At 38.7% G+C, this 22,832-nt stretch overlaps 2 protein-coding genes across 2 annotated transcripts in view; one reads left to right on the top strand and one right to left on the bottom strand.

Annotated features, from left to right (window-relative positions):
* Positions 1-22,832, top strand: part of LOC311077566 (uncharacterized protein) — a 578,304-nt gene that overhangs the window by 193,263 nt on the left and 362,209 nt on the right. The window lies entirely within an intron of this gene.
* LOC311069356 (deoxynucleoside triphosphate triphosphohydrolase SAMHD1-like) overlaps positions 1-22,832 on the bottom strand; it is a gene marked incomplete at its 5' end in the record, with an annotated part of 179,328 nt that overhangs the window by 150,441 nt on the left and 6,055 nt on the right. The window lies entirely within an intron of this gene.

Genomic DNA, 22,832 nt, shown 5'->3' with positions numbered 1-22,832 from the left:
AATTTACATTGATATTTTACAAACCCGATTTTTAGAAAAGCTGGGATATTTCACTGAGCAACTTGTTTGTGTTTTGTAAATTAACAAAAAAACCTACCATTATGGTCACAAAAAGGTTAAAGAAAAAAGGTTATTTTTTCTGTCACATAATGATGACACACCACATAGAGCAAGTCCATATTTTTGCTGATATTTCTCCTGCAGCACCACCTGTTTTTTAAACACGGTAAGCAGCTTTGGGGTGTAGAGGTCTAGATTCTCCATGAATGTTGCTTGCAGCCGGATTGTAGTAATCCTTTGGAATTCTTCTTCAATCTGAAAAGAGAAACAGACAGAATTGTTTATATGTGGCACATCTTCATGATACAGCACATTTTAAAACCAAGTAAACATATTGTACCAGTGAGGGCTGAAACAAAGCTGGCTATCTAGATTAAAAATCGATTACAGGACTGCTTTGCAGAACAACTTTTTTCTTTTTTACATTTTTCTTAAAATAGCTTACTGAACTGGACTAAAATGTATGTGCACTTAATGTGGGTTTTATCATACTCTTTAACCAAGCTCTCTTTAACTTGCATCTCATAAAGGTGTGTGTTTGCTTTAGCTACTTAAGGAAATGAAAATCTCTAAAATCTCTGTAATCATCCATCCCTTTTTTTTAACTGCATTCCAAACCAATAGATTGTCTAGTAAATAAACAACTTACAGAGACATACATAGACATGTTTTTAATGTCATTTTCAATTTTCTCCCCAAAGTCCATCATCAGTGGCCAAAATAAATCAAAGTGGCTTGAGACTTTTTCCAAAATTGTTCCATAACAAGTGCACACACACACACACACACACACACACACACACACACACACACACACACACACACACACACACACACACACACACACACACACACACACACAGATCAAATTCACCATGGACGTGCTTTTTAATTTTTTTAATGTTTAATTATTATTATTTTTATCAGTGAGCAGAAGCACTTTGACAGGAGAATAGAAAAACAGTTAAAGAAGAGTGGCAAGCCATAGGGGAGTAATCTACGGGAGTCATCATAATTCATAAATGGTGTTAATAAATATATATTTTTTTGTGAACAACAATATTGTCTCTTTCTTCTAAATGGCCCTTGGAATTTTAGAAAAGGGATAAATTGTGTTTGTCTTCATAAAATGCTATGTAGGACACTGTTTTGTAGCTGTATGATGACCAATAGAGAATAGGACAGCAGATATTTCATCGAGGATCTATATAATCACACAGTACTGTTAGTCGTCACAATCAGAACAGAAGAACATCACACTTCTCTTGAAAACATAAACCTCAATAAACCGCAAACACAGTAAGTATCCTAGCAGACATTAAACTCAATTAAACTCCTACACACAAACTACACACATTAAACTCCTAGCAGACACATCAAAATAATATAGCGAGAACCAAAATGTGCTGAATGTATTGTATTGTTGTTAATCAGTATCCCAGCATTTTTATAATATATTTTATAATACACTTCTTATGTAAATTTAACTGCAGTTTTACAACAAAATAGTTTCAACTGTTAGTGAATAAGATGTGCTATGTTGTACATGCTCTTGATTTTTAAGCTGCAGAAGGCACACAGTTTGCAGATTGTTCAGACCTCATAATTATAATTCACCGTAACATTTCAGTTAGAACAATCAACAAAAACGGATGTAATCTTTGTGAATGATGCCAAGTACCACACTTTATCACACTATTGTGTAAATAGTGTGATACAGTTTTTTTTATTCGCTTTGGTACTATTTTCACAAGTTAGGTGTACATTTTCCAAACTCTTAGTGCTAATATCACAACAGATCATCAAAAGTGCACTTTTTTCAAACATTTCATTATGTTTTCAATTATGTTAGTACAATACACAAAATCACAAAGTACCCTTTTCACAACACAAAATAAGTGTTTCATCTACATAAATGTTTCATTCACAGTAACTGCCCTTCATAAAGCTCTTACTATCAAACTTTTGATTTGCATCTCTTCTTGTTGAGTTTAATACATTTGTCTATTATTTAATCCAACTGATCTTAATGGTTGATCAATGAATAATTTGGTGCACCTATAGATTTCTATAGATATTGATTCTATATACAGTTTCTATAGAACTTGTTTGCAATTTCTGATATGGAAAACCAAATGTAATGAATTATTTTTACATAAGTGATTTATAGATAATAACCTCCATGATGTTCAAAGTGTGTTAACACGCATGTGTGTGTGTGTGTGTGTGAGAGAGAGAAAGATACATAGAAATTTGCCATTTGTGCAAATACTGTAAAGCAGAATAGAGTATAAGGGAGAGGAAACAGTCAATGACTGTAAAACATCAGATTGATCAGAGATGCATCAGTAGAAGGGAGACAGACGGCATCTAATGCATTTTACATTACAGTATGTATGCCATGTGATACTGTAAACATGGTAGAGTCATGGTAGTTACATTACTGTAACTCAACCTTCATCTGTAAAGGTCCACTACAGTATATTCAGTAAAATAGTCAAAATCATTTACTGTATTCATTGCCAGCAAACTCTGTTCTAGCACAGAACATCATGGCTGTGCTTCATCACACCGATAACACACTGGATAGATACTATTACAAACATTATGGATTCAATTACATAAGTTAGGTTATGCACGTGTATTTTCTAATGTGGCATAGCCTGTATTACTGTAATTAATTCAGCAACAACGGTGATTTGAAACATGTATCTTGCATTGTTTGATGTTGAATGAGCTGATTGTTAAAAGTACTAAATTGAAAGAAGATCATACTGTTGTGTTTCTGTGATTAAACCAAATGTTCTCATTACATATTACAATAATCTTGTGTTTGAAACAATGATTATGTGGACTGAAAACATGTGCAACTGACTGAAAGCATTACATCAGGTTTTGAAAGAATGACTAGCTGTGTTGCAAGTGTGATCAGTTTGGATTTTTGTACTAAGAGTTTTGAAAATGTACACCTTACTTGTGAAAATAGTACCAAAGCAAATAAAAAAAACTGTAAAGTAATGTAGACATCACCTAACACATCAGAGACACTTTTGGCAGAGGTCTAATGTCATGGCATCATTCGGCCTGAGGGTGGTGCTCTAATGGTGATTGACATACTTTAGTACAACAAACACATAATGTAATCTTAGAATTGCCATGTGTAGTATTTATTGCGTCCGAATGTTGTTTAGAATATTAAAAGTTAGGAATTCCAGCGAGGAAAAAAACATCCATTTCTCAAAACAATCATTATATATTATATAAAATCTATTCACATGAGCACGTTTATACTTTCATAAATTTGATACAAAGAACAGACATGCCAACTAGTAACTGACCTGATGCAGACACATATCTGGTCTGATAGTGTCTTGGTCTGGAGCAAGGTTCGTCTCGTGAACATAAGCAGGGCAGCCAGAAATCTGCCCCAATGGCTCTCTGTGAGAGCGCGCTGCAGTTCCATTCTTCACCACAGATTTACTTTGGAAATGTGTGGGGCGCTGTAGAGCTAGGGAAGGCTCTGCCCCAGAAAAATATGGCTTTGTCATTTGACAGCATTATACAACTAAATAAAATATTTTTAGTAGGATGAAACAATGTATCATCTTGTTAATATTCTTAACTAGGTATACAAAATGCTTACTGCTTAGACCTCATATCTATTTAGACATTTCAGTTAAAACAAACAGAAAATTGAACAAAATGGATATAATCTTTATAAATGATTAACCAGCATATGTTTACTGTAATGTATAACAGTGCCAAGTTCCCGTTGCATGACTCTTTATTACATAATACTTACGACTTTCACCATTATTGCTGCCACTATCACTTCATCCTTTGTGTTTGTGTCCCATGTGTGTTTTTTGACCCTTTGAGTTGTGTTTATATTTACTGTACTGTATAACACACTGTTAACTAACTTTATCTTCTCAGGCAGAAAACAGCTTCAGAGAAAGATGGAACAAGCGCAACATACAAGAGTTGTATCTTGAAGGAGAGCATGCCAACATAGAAAATCTGAAAATGAGAGATGATATAAGACAAACAAATCTAGTACAAAAGTATCTCTCCAAAGATAAGAGTAATGACTGTAAGCCATCATATAGCTAAGTAAGGTGAATTGGAAATGTTTACAATAGTTGCCTCACGCTGTATGCAGCTGCAACTATATGGTACCATGGTCACAATTGTTTATAGGTAGTGCATTAATTTTGGTGAACAAACAGACTGGAACTATCTGTGCTTTAAACAGTTTTAAACCACACCTTCCAGTCAATCAGACATTTGTGTATGCTTTTGCCTATGCGGTACTTTAGATTAATCCTCTTAATGTTTGAAAGACATGGTCAGCGGTTTGCCTTCTGGAGTGAAGAGGCCAGAAGCTCGGTCCAAGGAACTCTTCAGCCTGTCTACAGAGAGCCAAGACAGAGTGTTATCTCTGAGAAAGTCCCAGCCCACATTGAGGCTGTTGATGACCGCACCGCTGAAGAAAAGAGACTGGTGGACTTTATTGTAAAGTTACAGGGATCTGAGGAGCATTTGGTGGTACTTTAATAATGTTAGTGTTTATTCATTTATTCTGCTTTAGTTGGGCTCTTAATACTTAATTTTTTTCAACTTTAAATTTAGTTTTGGCTGCTGTAACTGAGTTATAACTGCCAGATAGACAAAGAGAAAATGTGATGTGATGGTGTTTGTTTTAACATAATCATCTTTTGACCTGAATCACTGAACTCATTTAGAGCCTGATCTCTAAGTAAGGTTTACTTTATTGATTACAGCAGCACTGGCCTTTTACAGCATACTAATTTTAGCATTTTCAATGTAATCCAAAGTTACAAAGTTAAACAAAACTTAAGTTATTCTGATAAAAAAAAAAAAAAAAAACCTTTTCATTTAGGCAGACAAGAATCAGCGTATGAATCTCAGCAATGGTGATAAAATATTCAGATAACCAGATCAACTCTGAACATTAGAAAACAAGCGACTAAAAACATAAACATAAAAACAGCAGAAATAAAATAAAATAGAAAGAATAAAGGAAATTAACAAGAAAATTAACCTAATTATTTATTCATGCAGCAATGCATGATGGGAGCCATGAATGAGTTTTGATTGGTGGCACCCAGAATGCACTGCAGCATGCTTTATTATTGTCACCATTGTTGAGATTCACAGGCTGATTCTTGATGTCTCTAAATGAATAAAAAAAAATATATAAACAAATATTCTACTGTATAGGTGAAAAAATGTAATATTTTTCTACTTGAATTGTGTCACTCTGATACTTTGGATTAATTTAGATATGTTTATGGTTTAATCAGATTTGTCTTTTGCACAGTTTTTTTTTTCAACAGCATCTACCATAAGTTTTATTTACAAAAAAATGAATATGGACACATGTGGCTTAAATTGCTCTCAATCAGTTATCTTTATGTAATCATGCAGTTTCTCATTTGCAAATCTCTTTGGATAAAAGCATCTGCTAAATGAATAAGATAAAATCATATCAACTGCATGTTATGCTATTATTCCCAGTTCAGTGTACATATTAATATTGGCAAAGAAAAGGTTGTGTAATGATTGGGCTAAATAAATCTTTGTTTCTCTTTCCTTCAGTGATTCTGCTTGTTATCAGCAAGTGTCTTCAATAATTGAACAATCATCACTCAATTAATCACTTAATTATCTCATTGACTCTTATATTCGCAGGAATATTCGTTTCACTAAATACCCGGCTATGTGTAAATGTGGCCTTACTGTGTGCCACTGACCCAATCCTCAGCACTGAGCCCTGCTGGAGCTGCTCTAAATATGTGTTGTGCTATTAAATTAAAGATAAAATATGATAGAGCAATAGAATGAACAGTGAAAGTAACAGAATCTCATACAATGCATTTTAGCAGGCTTAATTAAGCATGAAAATAACTAATACTAAGCCAACTAATATGATTTATATTCTTTTGGTTTATCTTCATCTACAAAAATAACAGAAACAATCACACTTATTTGATAATAGTGACTCACTTAATAGATGAGTCACTTTGAAAAAGCAAAACATTTTTTTTTTTTTATATCAGTTTAATGCTTTCCCCAAAATCACAGATATGAACTCCAACATCTTTTAAAAGGTTAAAGTTTTTTTTTATTTATATGTATACGATGATAATTTTGTTTTATGTTCATTATTATTATTAGAAAAAAAAACAAAAAACACTTTGGTTTGTTTTATTTTCTTTCATTTATGATTTTTGAATGAAAATTACAACTTAGTGCCATTTTAAATGATTTCAGATGATTTCTGATTCTTGATGATTTGATTTATTAATCTGTGTTTATTTTCTTTTCTTTTTTAAAAATAAGAAGGGAAATATTACGTTTTAAATGTGGTTACTTAGTATTTTATGAGAATTTTGGGGTTACTGTGCCTAGAGAGGTAATAACAAAAGTTGATTTGTTATTGTTTTATTTTGTGTTATTGCAATAGGGTCCGGAAGACAGGAGACTTGCCATCGGACATGGGCTGTATAAAGTGTGTGATGACTGTTTAGAGGTTAAATGTTACCCGTTGAAAATTGAAGCATACAAACGGGGTTGTTTTGAGTTTAAGAACTTCTGTCAATCATGTATAATTTCCAAGGGTTATTACATGGCCGAAATGAAAACTTTTGCATTTTATGATCGAGGGGCTAACTTTACGGGTCCAGGCTGCACTCATTATTTAACCTATGATGCAATGAGATTTATCATTGCGATGAAATGGCTGATCATCGATTTAGATGACGCAATTGAACTACTAATTGGAAACAGGGAACGTGTGACCAAGACTACGTGCTGTGTTGACATTCAGACTTACCTCTGGAAAAATAAGGTGGTTTCGGGGTTTTGTACTAAACGGGCACGTGTTAACGGGCAAATTGTTTATGCAATTATTATTGATCCATTAGATCTGCTTGCGGCGCCTGACACAAGCCCGGTGGGAGCTGAGAGTGTTGGACGAGAGCTTGGCGGACAGTGGTTCCGAGCTGGCTCTGTACCCAGAGGATCTGGTAAAATTGGATCAGGCCCCGAGACACCGGGACTTGTTCAGGTGGAAACCTGTGTCCCAGCGGTGGTTCCGCAGAAGCATGGAGAGTCTGTTGACCCAGTACGGGAGAGTGACGATGGGTTTCTTCCATCGGGAAAGTGAATTAATATATAGGTTTCATGAGTGCTGCATGGATTTCATAATGCCTACTCAATTTGTTTTTAAAGTTAAAATTGATGAATTGGATGTGATTTACCCTAGGAATTTTATTAGAGAGCAGCGTAATGGAATTGGCAGGAGGATGGTACATGAAAGTGCCATTGTAAGTTCGAGAGGGGGTGTGGCAGGATTTGTGAATTTTAATAGGTATTGCGAACCTACAAATACACTTCCAGATACATATGCACGCACACACATACATAGAAGTCCAAAGCGCAGAGGACGGAAAGGACGCAAGAATGCCCATATATGGGAAACAGAGATATCAGCGAAAACCCCATCTGAAGCAAGAGACGGTTGATGTTGCAAGGCTCAGTCATGAGACTTAGTTCCTTTGGAAAAAACCCAAGAAACTGCATTAGAACAATGTAACCCAGTTCCGTATAAATATGACTGCATTTTTGACTGTTATTGACTGCATTTTTGATTTTGATGTCGATTGCATCCCTAGAGAGAAATTAAATCTCTTCTAGTTTAATCCTAGCTGAATTTCTTTTGGTTTAATTTGCTCTGCTGTATTTTTGTAACTTGAAAAACCTCGGATGAGAACAAGTTCGTATTTACTCCAATTGCTTGAACTGCTTCAGGGTAATTAGCCTTTGTAATATTCACTCATACAGGACTGCCCTGTTGAGCTTGAATAAGCTGAAGTTTTATAACCTGTAACATTTTCTTTTGATTTGCTACGAGTTTTAATTTTTCTGTAACCAGTGTTTTAATCTTTTGTATAAATAAATTTTTATTTCTAAAGACAATCACTGTTCAGTTTTTACTTCAGCTATTACAAACAGTTCTAAAAAGCAAGAGTCAGAGCAATTTATTAATCCTTTTATAAACAAAGAAAACAAGGATTCCAAAAGAGATTCTGCTGGATGGTAAGCATGAATTTTATTCATATGTCTAGTAAATGTTGATTATAATTGTTTCCTGGGAGTGTAGGGACTACACCTAGATTTACTGGTATAAATTATAACAAGCTAATGAGGGAATTATATCTATTCTGACCTGACAGCAAAAGACCACCTAGACACAGAGATACCAGGGGTTATTCAGGAAAGTGAGAGTAGTACCAGATCTCACCACACATGCCAAATTTTCAAGTTTTGTTGCGTGATCAGTTTATCGAGCACGTGAATGATAATTCTCTTCGGCGAGAGCTTAAACAATTGGTACGAGGTCAACCTACTCTGACTCTTTTAGACGTACGTTGTGAGGCACTTCGGTGGGAACGGGAGGGCATGCTAGGGGTTTCAAGGGGTCGTAGTCATTCGCTCCCTTCTGCATATGGTATCCAGTATGGGGTGCGGAGTGAGCCTCGTGAGAACACCGTGAGGTCTTCTCAGGAGTCCGAATTGGGTGAAGTTAAAGAAATGTTGAGGTTGCAGCAAGAACAAATTAGTAAACTGACTCAGAGTATCGCCCGGTTACAGGCCCCTCAACCCCGTAGTCAATCCCCTCGTCGTAATCAGATTGTGTGCCGTAGATGTCAGAAATCGGGCCACTTTGCTAGGGAGTGTGATGGAGAACGCGTACTTACCCGTTTCCCTTTAAGTGCTTCATCACTAATGGTTAGTGGACAGCCTGACTCAACTATGTCGTCGGGAAACTAATTCCCACCGCGTTGCAGAGCCAAGGCGTGGTTGGGGAAGAAAATGGCTCAAGTACTATTTTATCCCATTTGATGTCGTCATGCCCACAGCTTCTTGTTCATATGGGTAGTGTTCCAGTGCCCTGCTTAGTGGACACAGGATCAATGGTATCTACCATTACCGAAAGCTGTTTCCAAACTCATTTCCAATCATGGGGCGTAGACCGTTTAAAGTCGTGCCATTGGCTCCAACTTCGTGCAGCCAATGGCTTGTCAATTCCCTATATTGGCTACATGGAATTGGATATTGAGATGTGTAACCGTTTGATTTCTAAGTGCGGGGTCTTGGTGGTCAGGGATCCTCCTGGGGGCATCTGTACTCAAGTTCCTGGAGTACTGGGAATGAATGTCCTTAGTCGATGCTACCAGGAGCTCTTTGGACAGTATGGCCCTGGCTTATTTGATTTTCCCTCGTCCGTGGAGGCCCCAAAATTTGTCTTACAGGCGTTACAACATTGCCATCTAGTGGGAGACCAGTCTTCTGTGGTGCGTATTGGTAGGGCTAAATTGCGGGGTCGTAAGTCGTGTCGCATTCCAGGTGGCATGCTGAAGCTAGTGCCTGCCACTTGTTCTGAACAATATGCGGATGGAACAGTGTTGTTTGAGCCTCCAGTGTCTGGATTGCCAGCTGGCTTGCTAGCCTCGCCTGCACTGGTTAGAGTGGTTCGGGGTACAGTTTATTTGCCCATGGTTAATGTGGGGACCACAGATGTAATGTTGTACGCAGGGGCGACATTGGGAACACTTAATAGTGTTCAAGTGGTAAGTCTGCCAGCTGGGATAACTGAGGTAGAGCCAATGAGGGTCTTAGTGCGTTCTCAGGTTGCGGAGACAGTTGCACCAGTTCAAGAACCGATTGATGCGGTTGATCTGTCAGTCCTGTCCCAGGGAGAGCAGGGTGAGGTCAGGGCATTGCTGAAGCGATATCAATCTGTGTTCTCAGCTCATGACGGTGATCTGGGTTGCACCAACTTGATTTCGCATGAGATACCACTGTTGGATGCTGTGCCTGTTCGTCAGAGGTATAGGCGGATTCCGCCATCAGAATATGAGGTTGTGAAATCTCATATTAACCAGCTATTAGAAACCAACGTGATCCGAGAAAGCTGTAGCCCGTATGCGTCACCCATTGTGCTGGTTAGGAAAAAGGACGGTAGTCTACGCATGTGCGTTGACTACCGTCAGCTAAATGCGAAAACAAGAAAGGATGCTTTTCCCCTCCCGCGCATTGAGGAGTCGCTAGATTTCTTGACGGGGGCTGGATGGTTTTCCACCATGGATTTGGCTAGTGGCTATAACCAGGTCCCCGTCAATGAAAAAGATAGATCGAAGACCGCATTTTGTACACCATTTGGCCTATTTGAATTTAACCGTATGCCCTTTGGGCTCTGTAATGCTCCAAGCACCTTCCAGCGTCTGATGGAACGGATGTTTGGAGACCAACAGGGTAGCTCATTACTGTTGTACCTAGATGATATTGTAGTATTCTCCTCTTCTGTTTCGCAACATCTGGAGCGTTTAGAGGTTGTGCTGGGTCGCTTGGAGCGTGAGGGTTTAAAGGCCAAATTGGCAAAATGCGCGTTCTTCCAGAAAGAGGTCAAGTATCTTGGTCACGTGATTTCGGCTCAGGGCGTATCCACAGATTCCAGCAAGATAGAGGCGGTGTCACAGTGGCGGTGTCCTACCGGGGCATCAGAACTGCGCTCATTCTTGGGGTTTGCCAGTTATTACCGCCGTTTCGTCCAGGGATTCGCGAAACTGGCAGCCCCCCTGCACCGTGTGGTGGCTGAGTGTACTGCTGGCAGGCCCCGGGTACGGTCTGGTAAGAGCTTTGCTGATGCCTGGTCGGAACAGTGCCAACAGAGCTTCGACGAATTAAAGGTGAGGCTTACAACGGCACCGGTGTTGGCATACGCAGATTTCTCCCTACCTTTTATCCTGGAGGTGGACGCTAGTTATGGTGGTTTGGGAGCAGTCCTCTCTCAGGAGCAGAATGGGAGAGTAAGACCTATTGCGTATGCCAGCCGCAGTCTTAGGCCCACTGAGCGCAACATGGTTAACTATAGCTCCATGAAATTGGAGTTTTTGGCGCTCAAGTGGGCCATGACCGAAAAGTTTCGCGAATATCTGTTAGGGCACAAGTGTACCGTTTACACTGACAATAATCCTCTTAGCCATCTGTCGACCGCTAAGCTTGCTGCTACTGAGCAACGCTGGGCTGCCCAGCTGGCAGCGTTTGATTTTACTATCAAGTATCGGTCGGGTAGGAGTAATAAAAATGCGGATGCCCTCTCAAGACAGGACCCCTCTGGGCAGTGTGAGGTGAATGCACTCTTGTTGGGAACTGAAGTGCCAGCCACTGTTAAGCAGGTGTTTGTGGCAGAATCGCGTCCACAAGCAACTCAAGCTGTAGTCTCTGTGTTGCCCGGTTTTGAGGGCGACATGGGCGTTTGTCAGCAAGCCGACCCCGTAATTGGTCAGATTCTAAAGTTTTGGAGACGAGGTGTTCCCCCTTCCCCAGCAGAGCGGAGACAGCTGCCTAAAGCTGCCCTTGTGTTACTCCGCCAATGGGATCGGCTGGTGGATAGAGAGGGTGTTTTGCATCGCCGTGTCTTTCGCCCAGATGGAGGTGAGGAGTGTTTTCAGTTGGTTCTTCCAATTACTCTGCGACGGGAGGTCTTGGCCCAGGTTCATCAAGGGCATGGGCACCAGGGCATTGACCGCACCACTGAGCTGGTTCGACAGCGCTGTTATTGGCCAGGCCTTGCAGCTGATGTAGCTCAGTGGTGCCGTGAATGTGAGAGATGCCAGGCTGCCAAGGACACCCAGCCTGTAGTTCAGAGTTTTATGGGTCACCTCTTGGCAGAAAGGCCAAATCAGATCTTGGCCATCGATTTCACCTTGCTTGAGCCCTCAAGATCAGGAATTGAGAACGTATTGGTAATGACTGACGTCTTTACTAAATTTACGCAGGCAGTCCCTACCCGGAACCAGCGAGCTGAAACCGTAGCCCAGGTACTTGTGTCTGAGTGGTTTTGTAAGTTTGGTGTTCCTGCCCGCATCCACTCAGACCAAGGCCGTAGTTTTGAGTCCTCCCTTATCCAGCAGTTGTGTCGCTTATACCAGGTGGAGAAGTCTCGCACTACCCCGTGGCATCCTGCCGGCAATGGGCAGTGTGAGCGCTTTAACAGGACACTGCACAATCTCCTGCGTACCCTGCCTAGTTCACGGAAGGATGACTGGGTCTCTGCATTGCCCCAACTACTCTTCTGTTATAACACTACTCCCCATCAGGTGACTGGAGAGTCTCCCTATTTTCTCATGTTTGGACAGGAACCACGATTACCTGTAGATTTTCTGTTGGGTCGTGGTCAGGAGCGGGGTCCTGATAGTGTTAACAGTTGGGTGTTGGAGCATCAGACGAGACTGCAGGTGGCCTTTGAAGGGGCCCGGGAACAGCTGCGTCTAGCTGCAGAGCGCCGCAAGGAGATGCATGACTCTCGTGTCCGGGACGCACCCCTGAGTGAAGGCCAGTTAGTCTATCTCCGTAACTATGGTCTAAAGGGTCGTCATAAGATCCAGGACCATTGGAGTGCAGTGGTGTATCAGGTACTGAAAGCACCTGGAACAGGAGGCTCAGTATACACCATTGCACCGGTCAACGATGTGAGTAGGGTGAGACATGTTCATCGCTCTCTGTTGAAGGCCAGAGTAGGGCGGGAGCCCTTGGCACCCCCCCCAGAGAATAGGGCGTCGGTTGGCGAGGAACCACTGTTGGAGGATCCTTCCTCAATGGAGGAGGTTGACCTTTTTAGGGTGGTACCTGAGACTTTGCCGGCTGCCATGGAGTCAGGGCCCCGTTTTGGTGGACTCCAGTTCACTAGAGCCTGTGGTGGATGTGGAGGTTGAGGCTTCTGTGGTTCCTGGACCATCAGGGCAGGGCGCCGTAAGTCAATTACCCTTGACTGATCTTGGTCCCTTTGGTCCATCTTATGTGGATGGGGCAGCGAGGCGTACTAGGCGAACTACTGCTGGTCATCATTCTAATCGTAACCATCTTCCTAGGGCTGTAGGGAGGGTGGTAGGTTCGGAGGCTGTTTCTAGCGCACATCAAAGTGCACGCCAAAGTGCAGTTTCTTCTGCTTAAGCTGCTAGCAGTAGCTAGCTACTTACTTCGTTTATGGACAGCCTGCCTCATCGTGCAATGTGTCTTATAGTAGTTAGATTTCATTATGACACAACCTCGTGAACATAGTTTTTAAACCGCCGTTTAAAATGGGGTTTTATTAACCTTATGTGGCAAGGTGGGTGACGTAATTCAGTTTCATTGGCTCATTTGTGCATGATTGTCACCCACCAGAGCCAATTGGAGGTGGCACTGATGGTATTTTAAGGCTGGAGTTAGATCGCCTGGTGTGCGTCACGACTAGGACCGCCCATTCTGAGCGCGCTGGTGTAGACGGTGCGTGGTTTCTCTTGGTTTGTAGCTGTTTGGCTAATAGACGTGAGCATGTGGATTTTAAATGTAGACTTTCTCTTTTCTCAGTGCGTTTTATGCCTGGTTGGGTCATAGGCTGTCCACTGCATGTCAGGTATGTGCGTGACTCTTCTTTTTCCTACTGTTATTTTGGCGTCGGGTGATTAATTATCTGTTTAACTCTTAGCCGTGAAATCAGTGAAAAGTTTTCCTGCATGTTAATTCATTATGAGCTGTGAGCGACTATACACTCCGTGTGGCACGAGGAATTGCTTTGGTGCGCTGAGCTGTCTCTCCCGTCGCATTTCTTGAAGGCGGAAGTTTATATCCGTTGTTAAAGGAGGATGCGCTGCTGTTTTTCCTTTCCTGCTGTTTTATAGGGCTGGTTTACATCTAGGGCATTATTAATGTCATCGCTCGTGCCCTGATAAGTGTTTCCACGCTAGGTTGGGGAACTCTGATTCTGGGACCTGCTTCAGTGAGCATTCGAACTGTTGCATTCATTCATTTTGTGTGGTGTTGTTTATATCATTGTTTACTCGTATTTTGTTTTGTATATTTTCAATAGTTTAAGTTTGATATTGTAATAGTGTTTCTTTATAAATGTTTTTGTTTATTTTGATGGAAATATTTCCACTGTAATATTGAATTTGATTTGTTTTGTTTACTTTGATGGAAATATTTCCACTGTATTATTGAATTTAATTTGTTTGCTTTGATGTATTCTAGGCACTGCTGGCCTGAGGCTGGGAGGCTAGCTAGCTAGTTTGGAGTCTTACAGGTGGTGGTGCAGTGGTGTGGAGTGCAGTGCTGTTTGGATTCACCTCTCACTGTGTGTGTGTGTGTGTGTGTGTTACACAAATCCATAGATAGGGTCTTCACTCCATCTAGCCTGCCTCTGCCACTGGAAAGCCTGTCTTTTATTATTTCTTTTGTTCATTTTTTGTTGTGTATTTTCAAATTGATATCTTTATTTTGTCCAGTACACAGTTTCTGATTGTGACAGTGCTTGATGGTGACCTGACATTTGACATTGATTATCATTGAACATTTTAACTATTTATGGTGATTCGAATAAAGTCTTTTGTACATTGTTCACACGCCTCTCTCGGATTACTTCAGCCTACGAACCTGTTTCCCTTATTTTTGTTATTTCCCCGTTTCTTTACGGGGTGGCGTAGTCGGATTGCATTTGGGTGTGTTCAAACGTACTTACAACGTTGTCCTCCCTCCTTCAGCATTGCCACACTTATAACACACATTTTAGGTTAAAAGTGTTCAACACCAATAACCATTACATTTAACTTCAATACTATAGACCACATGACCAAAACTTCATTCATTTCATTCGCGGACTCTCTTCTCTCCTTCGCCGGAGTCAATGCGAGATCCCCGCCCACCGCCATTTTAAAATGCCACTCGGGTGTCATTGTACTTACCGGTCAAATGTCGTCTTCAAAGGGCGTGGACTTTGACAATGCGTGAAGAAGATTAAAGAGGCCAAAACACAGTTTCCAAAGGTATATATAACTTTATTTGACCTGGAAGTGATTCATTGTACATTTGATTCAAAGCGTCACTGTACAGATTCATGTTACAGAAGCGCCGCTGTACGGATTGTGATGCGGAACTGCTAATGCTTGAGTAATTAGTGAGGAGTTGGCATGTTTTTCACAAGTAATACAAGTTATTTAATTTTATATTTAACACATACTGTACAGGCATACATTTCTGTGAGGCACTAGTAATATTCTAACAAACATTGTAATCATGTTGTGTCAGTTTTAACACATGTAGTGAGTGTGCTCAGGGACAACACATGTTGTGTCAAATTTAACACAATAAATGTGTAAGTCATTTTAACACACAAATTGTGTCATTTTAAAAAATAAAGCGAAAGGGCCAGATGCAACAATATTAACAGTTTAATCAATAGTCGAGTACAGAATGCATGTGCACACAAAGTACAAGACAATGTTTCAAGCTCAATGACTGGACAGACTCACTGTACTGGACATTATTCAGTTATTCACGCTTCAACCCCTAATTGATAATGCTGCTTTTGACAAAAGTTCATGAAGAGATAACAGTTCACCGAGTTTGCACTTTGAATTGAATTAAAATGTAGCAACTGACAAAATATTGTATATAAATAACTTGTATTTACACTGGCCTGTTAGTTTGAGAACATAGCAAACACTGCATACCATTCACAGTGATGGCGAGTGTCGGCACTCAAAATGATGAGTTGAAAACAACACAACCTGTAAAAAGAGATGTTAAAAATGACACATGTTGTGTAGATTTTAACACATGTAGTGTGTGTGCTCAAGGACAACACATGTTGTGTATATTTTAACACATGTTGTGTAGATTTTAACACATGTAGTGTGTGTGCTCAGGGACAACACATGTTGTGTAGATTTTAACACATGTGGTGTGTGTGCTCAGGGACAACACATGTTGTGTAGATTTTAACACATGTTGTGTAGATTTTAACACATGTAGTGTGTGTGCTCAGGGACAACACATGTTGTGTAGATTTTAACACATGTAGTGTGTGTGCTCAGGGACAACACATGTTGTGTAGATTTTAACACATGTTGTGTAGATTTTAACACATGTAGTGTGTGTGCTCAGGGACAACACATGTTGTGTAGATTTTAACACATGTAGTGTGTGTGCTCAGGGACAACACATGTTGTGTCAAATTTAACACACAACCTGTGTCGATTCTTAACACATCTCTGTGTTTATAAGGACTACACATTTTGTGTTACCTTTAACACAACTAATGTGTTATTCCTCTTACACAGAAGTGTGTTGAAACCTTTTACACACTAATGTGTTATAGTTACACAACTTGTGTCAGATGTGTCACATGTGACTGTAGTCGGTGTGTATTTGCCAGAGTTACTTCCTGTGTTTTTACAACTGAGTGTTTAGATGAAAACTGAAACGTATTGTTAACTTGTGTTTATGGAGTCCAGTGACATTTAATAAAGAGTTTGTTTGAACATTTTATTAGCTGGATGTTTTAGACATTATGAATCTACATAGACAAGCTCAAAACCAAAATGGCATATTACTTAACAATTAGTTAATAGTCATGTGCCTCAACAAGTAAAGTCATAACATAATGATACATTTGCAAATCATTAGTTAATGATTAATTAAAGCAGACAACTGGAAGTTGAAGTACATAGCTTTGACCAACTGTGGTAATTAACGCATTAATTTACACTTTTAGTTAATAAAATTTAAAGTTATTAAGGAATTAATACATTATGACACATTTAATTAATAACAATTCATATATTACTTAATCTATTAATCATTTAGAATCTTTATTAGTTGCTGATGCAGTAATCATTAATTAATGGTTTAGTTCTTCATGAGTCATACATTAACACATTATTATCTGTGCATTAGTTAAGCATGAATTAATGCTTATTAGTGCACCCTTATTGTAAAGTGTTACCAATACATTTGTTATGGCGAGTGAAAAGATGATCAGATGTTTCTTGATGATGTTTCAAGAAGTTTCTTACAACAATCAGCAAGTGCTGATCTGATCAAGTTTATGAGTAAATGGATGGTGCACATTTATTTTATTTATGTTAGTTATAATGATCTTGTGACACTACATCATGCTGTCCAGCAGAGCAGAATAATAAAATAAATGTTTTCTGAAAATTTTAATCTGCAGCAGAAATTAGTCAAACACAGACCTCAAGAATCAGCACATGAATCTCAACAATGGTGACAAACAAAAAGCTTCATGCCGCAATGCATGCTGGGAGTCATGGATGAGATTTGCACTATGGTGGCACCCAGCATGCATTGCGGCATGAAGCATTTCGTTTGTCACCACTGTTGAGATTCATACGCTGATTCTTGATATCTGTTTGATACCTTACTTAGACTGTAAGATTCTGTACGAACTGTGTATTTAAAAATTAATTTTAAGCTAATTGCATTATGCTAATCTTTTATGTAATACACTCATCTTTCAAATATTAAACTTTTCCTGAGCTTCTGCTGAACAATCTTACATATTCATGATGATAATATTATCATCTGAGCATATTTTTCTCATTATTTTTTCTGCTGTTTCAAATGCACAGATTAAATACACATTTACAGCAATCAGAGAAAACTAATGTTAAAGAGTCAAGGGTCAAGAGCTCAAATAAAGCTGACACTAATCACGATTCTGGTGACTTTAAATGAAACATTCAATGAATCGTCAACACCAAAACCTGTTAATTCTCAAGAAGAGCTTCTGTAGAGTCTGACAGAAATAAAGTTAATCTGGTTATTAATAACAAGTGAAAGCAGCATTTGAAAAAGACATTGAAAAAGAGGCATGATGTGATTGGCTGAAAAAAAAAAAAACACCCGTTAAGTTTTCATGAATTAAGATTTAATTTATTTTTTTGAATGTATTGCTTTATTTATTTTAGAGCATTTTATGGGATACCATATAAAATATACCTATAATTTTTTTTTCATAAAAACAAACTCTCCTCCACCCAGTGCTATTCTATCCAGAGTTACATTTTAACACACATTGTGTGTTAAAAATATACACAACATGTGTCAAATTCCATCAACACATCTTGTGTGTTGTTTTTTAACACATCTATGTGGTTTTGCGATTATCGCAACATAAATGCAGCCAATTTCTTCATTAAGGATGCAAATTGTTTTTGACAAGAGAACATCAATGTTTATATTCATATCCTAAAGAGAAGTCCTCCTCTGGCGGCTGCTGTAACATAAAGGTAGGTCTTTGGAGTCTGAGACATATTGAACTGACACTCAATAGAGCTCATAATAGTGAGCTAATCCAATCATGAGTGTCAGCATCACTTCCTAATTATGTAAAATTTTAAACAAATTATCATTATTAGTATTATTCTATGTTTAAGTTTGAAATAAACAGAGAACATGCGTCCATCCTTTGGCAAGAGTAGTAGTCACAATCTTAACCTGTAGCTAATGTATTTGGGGGAATATAATATTCATAAACTGGTTTCCACTATGAACCCATTTGAGGCACAAGCTTCTGAAATGTTATGACCATGTTAAGAGTAAAAAAAACAAAAAAAAACACAATTGTTCACTTTTTAGACATGGTACTTTTGTGATTAGTAATTAATTGGTTATTCTTTCTTAGTTCACAAGTAGTTCTCAGTGAGGATACATTTCTTTAGTAATAATCAAATACCTACCAAGGAACTACCTTTGTACTAAATTAGATATTAATTACTGCTTAGTTAATATTGCTTCCATATTAGTTAATAGTATTAAGTTCGGTGTTAATGCAGTACTACCCATTACTTCCTGCATAGCTACTTGTTAACTACGGACCATTATTCTAAAGTGTTACCGTGATGCATTCTTCGTTTATTGTTCGATGTACGTGCATTGTTAGATATCATCATCAGGGGAATCAGCGGTGGGAAGAGGAAGAGGCTTTTTTGGCGACGAGGATTCCTTCTCCTGTGGCTCGGCATAACTATGATCCTGCATTATGAAGTAGCATGCAGTGCAGCCTTTCAAATTTGATTAATTGGTAGAGTTAATTTTGCACCAAGGACATATTTATGAGTAAAGACATTGATTTTAGTTAATAAAATACTTAAACTACTTAAACTTAAGCTGACTCTGCAGCCATAAACTTTGGATATTATAATACACATTATTAGATATTATACACACATTAATTGAGTCCAAATTTGTCTTTACACCACTTCTTAAAGCACTTCTCAGCCTCTTCCACCTTCTTCTTCTCCTCCATCTTATCTTCAACTGTCTGATCATCAGTTCTTCTGTAATAAACTCTGACAAGCTCTTCATTAAACTTATTTGGCAGGAAACTGGACAACTGTCAACACAAGACAAATATCACTCTCAATGAGTTTTATAAAGATACTCAATCATAGAGTAAATGAAGTACACTGTAAACTTCACTGAGCTGAACAAGACAAAGTACAAGCTCCAGTCTAATTGGTTTAACAAAAGAACATTATAAGTGAATAAATGGCACACATTTGTAAAGATTCTGCAATGATCTGGAATAAAACAGTTTGAGTGTCATGATTACCTGATAATCTTCAATGGGAGAAGCTTTGACAGGATTCCTCTTGCTGTAGATATAAACGGATTTAATGGGGTTTTTGTCCTTCATGCCGTGATCCAGATCAACCACCTGAGCTTGTGAGAACATGAGATTCAATAAACAATTCTGATTTATTTCAGTGTAAAAACATGCATCTTAGTCACTAAACACATGTTATCTGATTTAAGTATGTAAATCTGCTCTGAAATAAGATATAACTTACATAAACTGGTAATTCTTCAGCGTTCAGAGAAACAGTTGGGTCAGTGGGTTTGTACTTCTGCACTGCAGCTTTCCATGATTCTGTCAGATCTTCCTGAATTTTCAGATTTTAAAGGGTTTGTCAGTTTTAAAGGGTTAATCAAACAGTACATCACTGTTTTTCAGTTTCTCTCCAACCTTTGACTTGTTTGTTTCAGTCAGACAAGCTTCTCCCACAAACTTTGGCAGTTTTCTCCTGACGATCTTGTCCAGGATGTTTCTGGATTCCTGCAGGTTTTCAGCAGTGGAGGACGAGATCTGCTCAAAGATCCCATCTGACACAACAACAGAAGATTCATTATTATACATGTTATTTCACATGTCCTGAGACACACAACCACATGTCTCAAAAGAGAGAATATGTTTATCCTGGTTTATGGTAATCCGGTATATCTTTAGCTCTTTTAGCTTTGAGTTTACATGTTTTTCACCTGTTCTTTGAGCTGACCTGTGAGTTTGCTGTATTCCTCTGCTGTCTTTATGGCTTCAGAAATCTTCAGCATATCATCAGGTTTCTCTTCATGAAGATCACGATCAGCTAGTACGAGCGCTTCTGCAAACCTAACACATTTGAGTTAGTGTTTCCAACATTTGAAGAATCACAGTCTAATGCTGAATTTGTGTAAGAAGAATAAGTCATGTAGCAGATTAAATACTGTGAAATCTCATATTCACTGCAAACAGAGAGACTCACATCTCTTCAATGATGTTGCAGATCTTGTGCTGGTAGGCCTGGCGATGGAGAGTGTATCGAGTGCGAAACATGTCATAAACATTATTTGCCTCCTGTTAGACATACAAACACCAGAGTCACAGATCCAGTTCCCATAATGCAGTGTTCACATTCAACAGCTAATGTTACTTCTGAAGTTTTAAGCAGAGAATATAAATATAAAACAGAGTAGATGAATCTTGAATATACTCAGTACGTCATATATTCAGTATGTGTGTGTCTTTGATTAGTAGTCATAGTGTGTGATAATTGTATCAGGCACCTTGTCTCTAAAGCAGATGTGATTTCTCCTGTTCATTTCACACACTCGAGCGAACTTCAGCAGACGCTGATGGTCAAAGCTGTTTCGAATGCCGAGGTGATGACAGTCTCTGAGAAATAAACATTACATAGAAATATAAAAAGGATATGTTAATGAGAGGATAATTTGGCTCAAAGTAATAATAGATTCTACATCATAGTGCCATCTGTGCAAAATGCCTAATAATATGTACCGTGCGAAATAGTCCCATTTGTCCACATCAATGCCGTTCTGTTTGTTTGCCACAATCTCATACAGGAAGGATTTGTGTTCAGTTCTGCCCTCGTATGTCCACTGAAAATAAAAGCAAAGGCTGTATGTAAATGAGGCTTCATTCATGCTAACACATCAACAACAGATGAAGTAAGTATGAACCTTATCAGATGGATCTTTTGCCCCTTCGATTAACTCTTCAATGAAGGTGACGTCTTTATCATCCAGTCCGTGCTCTTTCAACACATTCTCATTCTCAGTCTTCAAACTCTTCACAATGTCATCAAACATCAGCACTGACATCTGCTCATGCTACAGTAAAGACACAACGACAGATGAAATCATAAATACATATATTACAGAAACCAACAGCTCTGAGTGTGTGTGAGCAATGTGTTCATTCTCACCTTCCACTTCTCAGGGATGTCATCAGGCAAGCCTAAGAAAAAAAATGCAGGTCTCATGTGGATTGTAAGTCATGTTATGCACATTAACAAACTCTTTCAGGTTCATTTCCCAGACATACATGGCTTGAGTTCTCCATGTCCAAATGTAACAATACCATGAGTAAGAAATGTACATGTCCACAGACACTTACCTCTTATTTTTTTCATTGTTTTTGCTTTAGGAATAACCAGACCATCAAATACATGGGAAAATGGACCATGACCTAAAAAATAAAGAGAAACTGGATAATTCTAGGTATGGTTATCATAAATCAATGCTCGATTTGACAAGGGTTTGGTTGAGTTTAGACTCCATGACAAATACAAAAAACACCACAAAACACTGAATAGTGGATTATTTTCACTTTCCATGTGCATTAGTGCTACTCACCCAAGTCGTGACACAGTCCAGCGATCTGAACACACAGGAAATCCTGTTTGGTGATTTTGAGCTCTGGCTGATTATCATGAAGAGTCTTGACCAGACAACCTGCTAAATACGCCACTCTAACACACACACACACACACACACACACACACACACACACACACACCACAGTTTGCTACCAAAAACACTGAATAGCAAAAATATTTTTATTTGTTTACTTGTATGCTTTGTAAAAACATCAACAACATCAGAGAATTGTTTAATGTGTAAATGTAGTAAAATATTTGAAATATTAACTTTAAATCTCTCAAATTGTTAACTTAAATATAATTACTTAAACAACCTAAAAAAATGTGATCTGAATATAATAATATTTCACCCAAGTGAGTGTTCGAAGCGATTGTGAGAAGCTCCCGGATACACCAGATATTTTCCTCCGAGTTGTTTGATGTGTCGGAGTCTCTGAAACTGAGGTGTATCTGTGATCTTCACCAGCAGGGGGTGCAGCGCAATGTGACCATGAATAGGGTCGTTGAAAATCTACAGGATACAAAACGCACTAACATTTGCTGCATTTCATGACTCAACATGTACAAAAACCATGTTGTTGACAAGTGATTTTGTGACCTACAAAAATCATTTCACGGATGAATTCACAGGAGACACGTGAGTAATTGAATAATTTACTCAACCTATTTGTTCCAAGCAATGATTTATTTAGGAACAAAGTGCTGTTTGTTTGAGTTTGTTTTGTTGCAAAAATAGATAAGTAAAGCACACATTTATGCAATTTCTCCATGAAAGGTGCTCTCTGTTATCCATTGAAATGGAAGAAACTTACACACAGACACCATGCGTTACATTTAAATTTGATGGTAGACAATTGCAAATCACCAATTTAATACATATCAGCAGAACTGCTTGTATGT

Source organism: Abramis brama (assembly GCF_963993115.1).
Source record: "Abramis brama genome assembly, chromosome: 2".
Taxonomy (NCBI): Eukaryota; Metazoa; Chordata; class Actinopteri; order Cypriniformes; family Leuciscidae; genus Abramis; species Abramis brama.
This window is presented reverse-complemented; position numbering and strand designations above follow the sequence as displayed.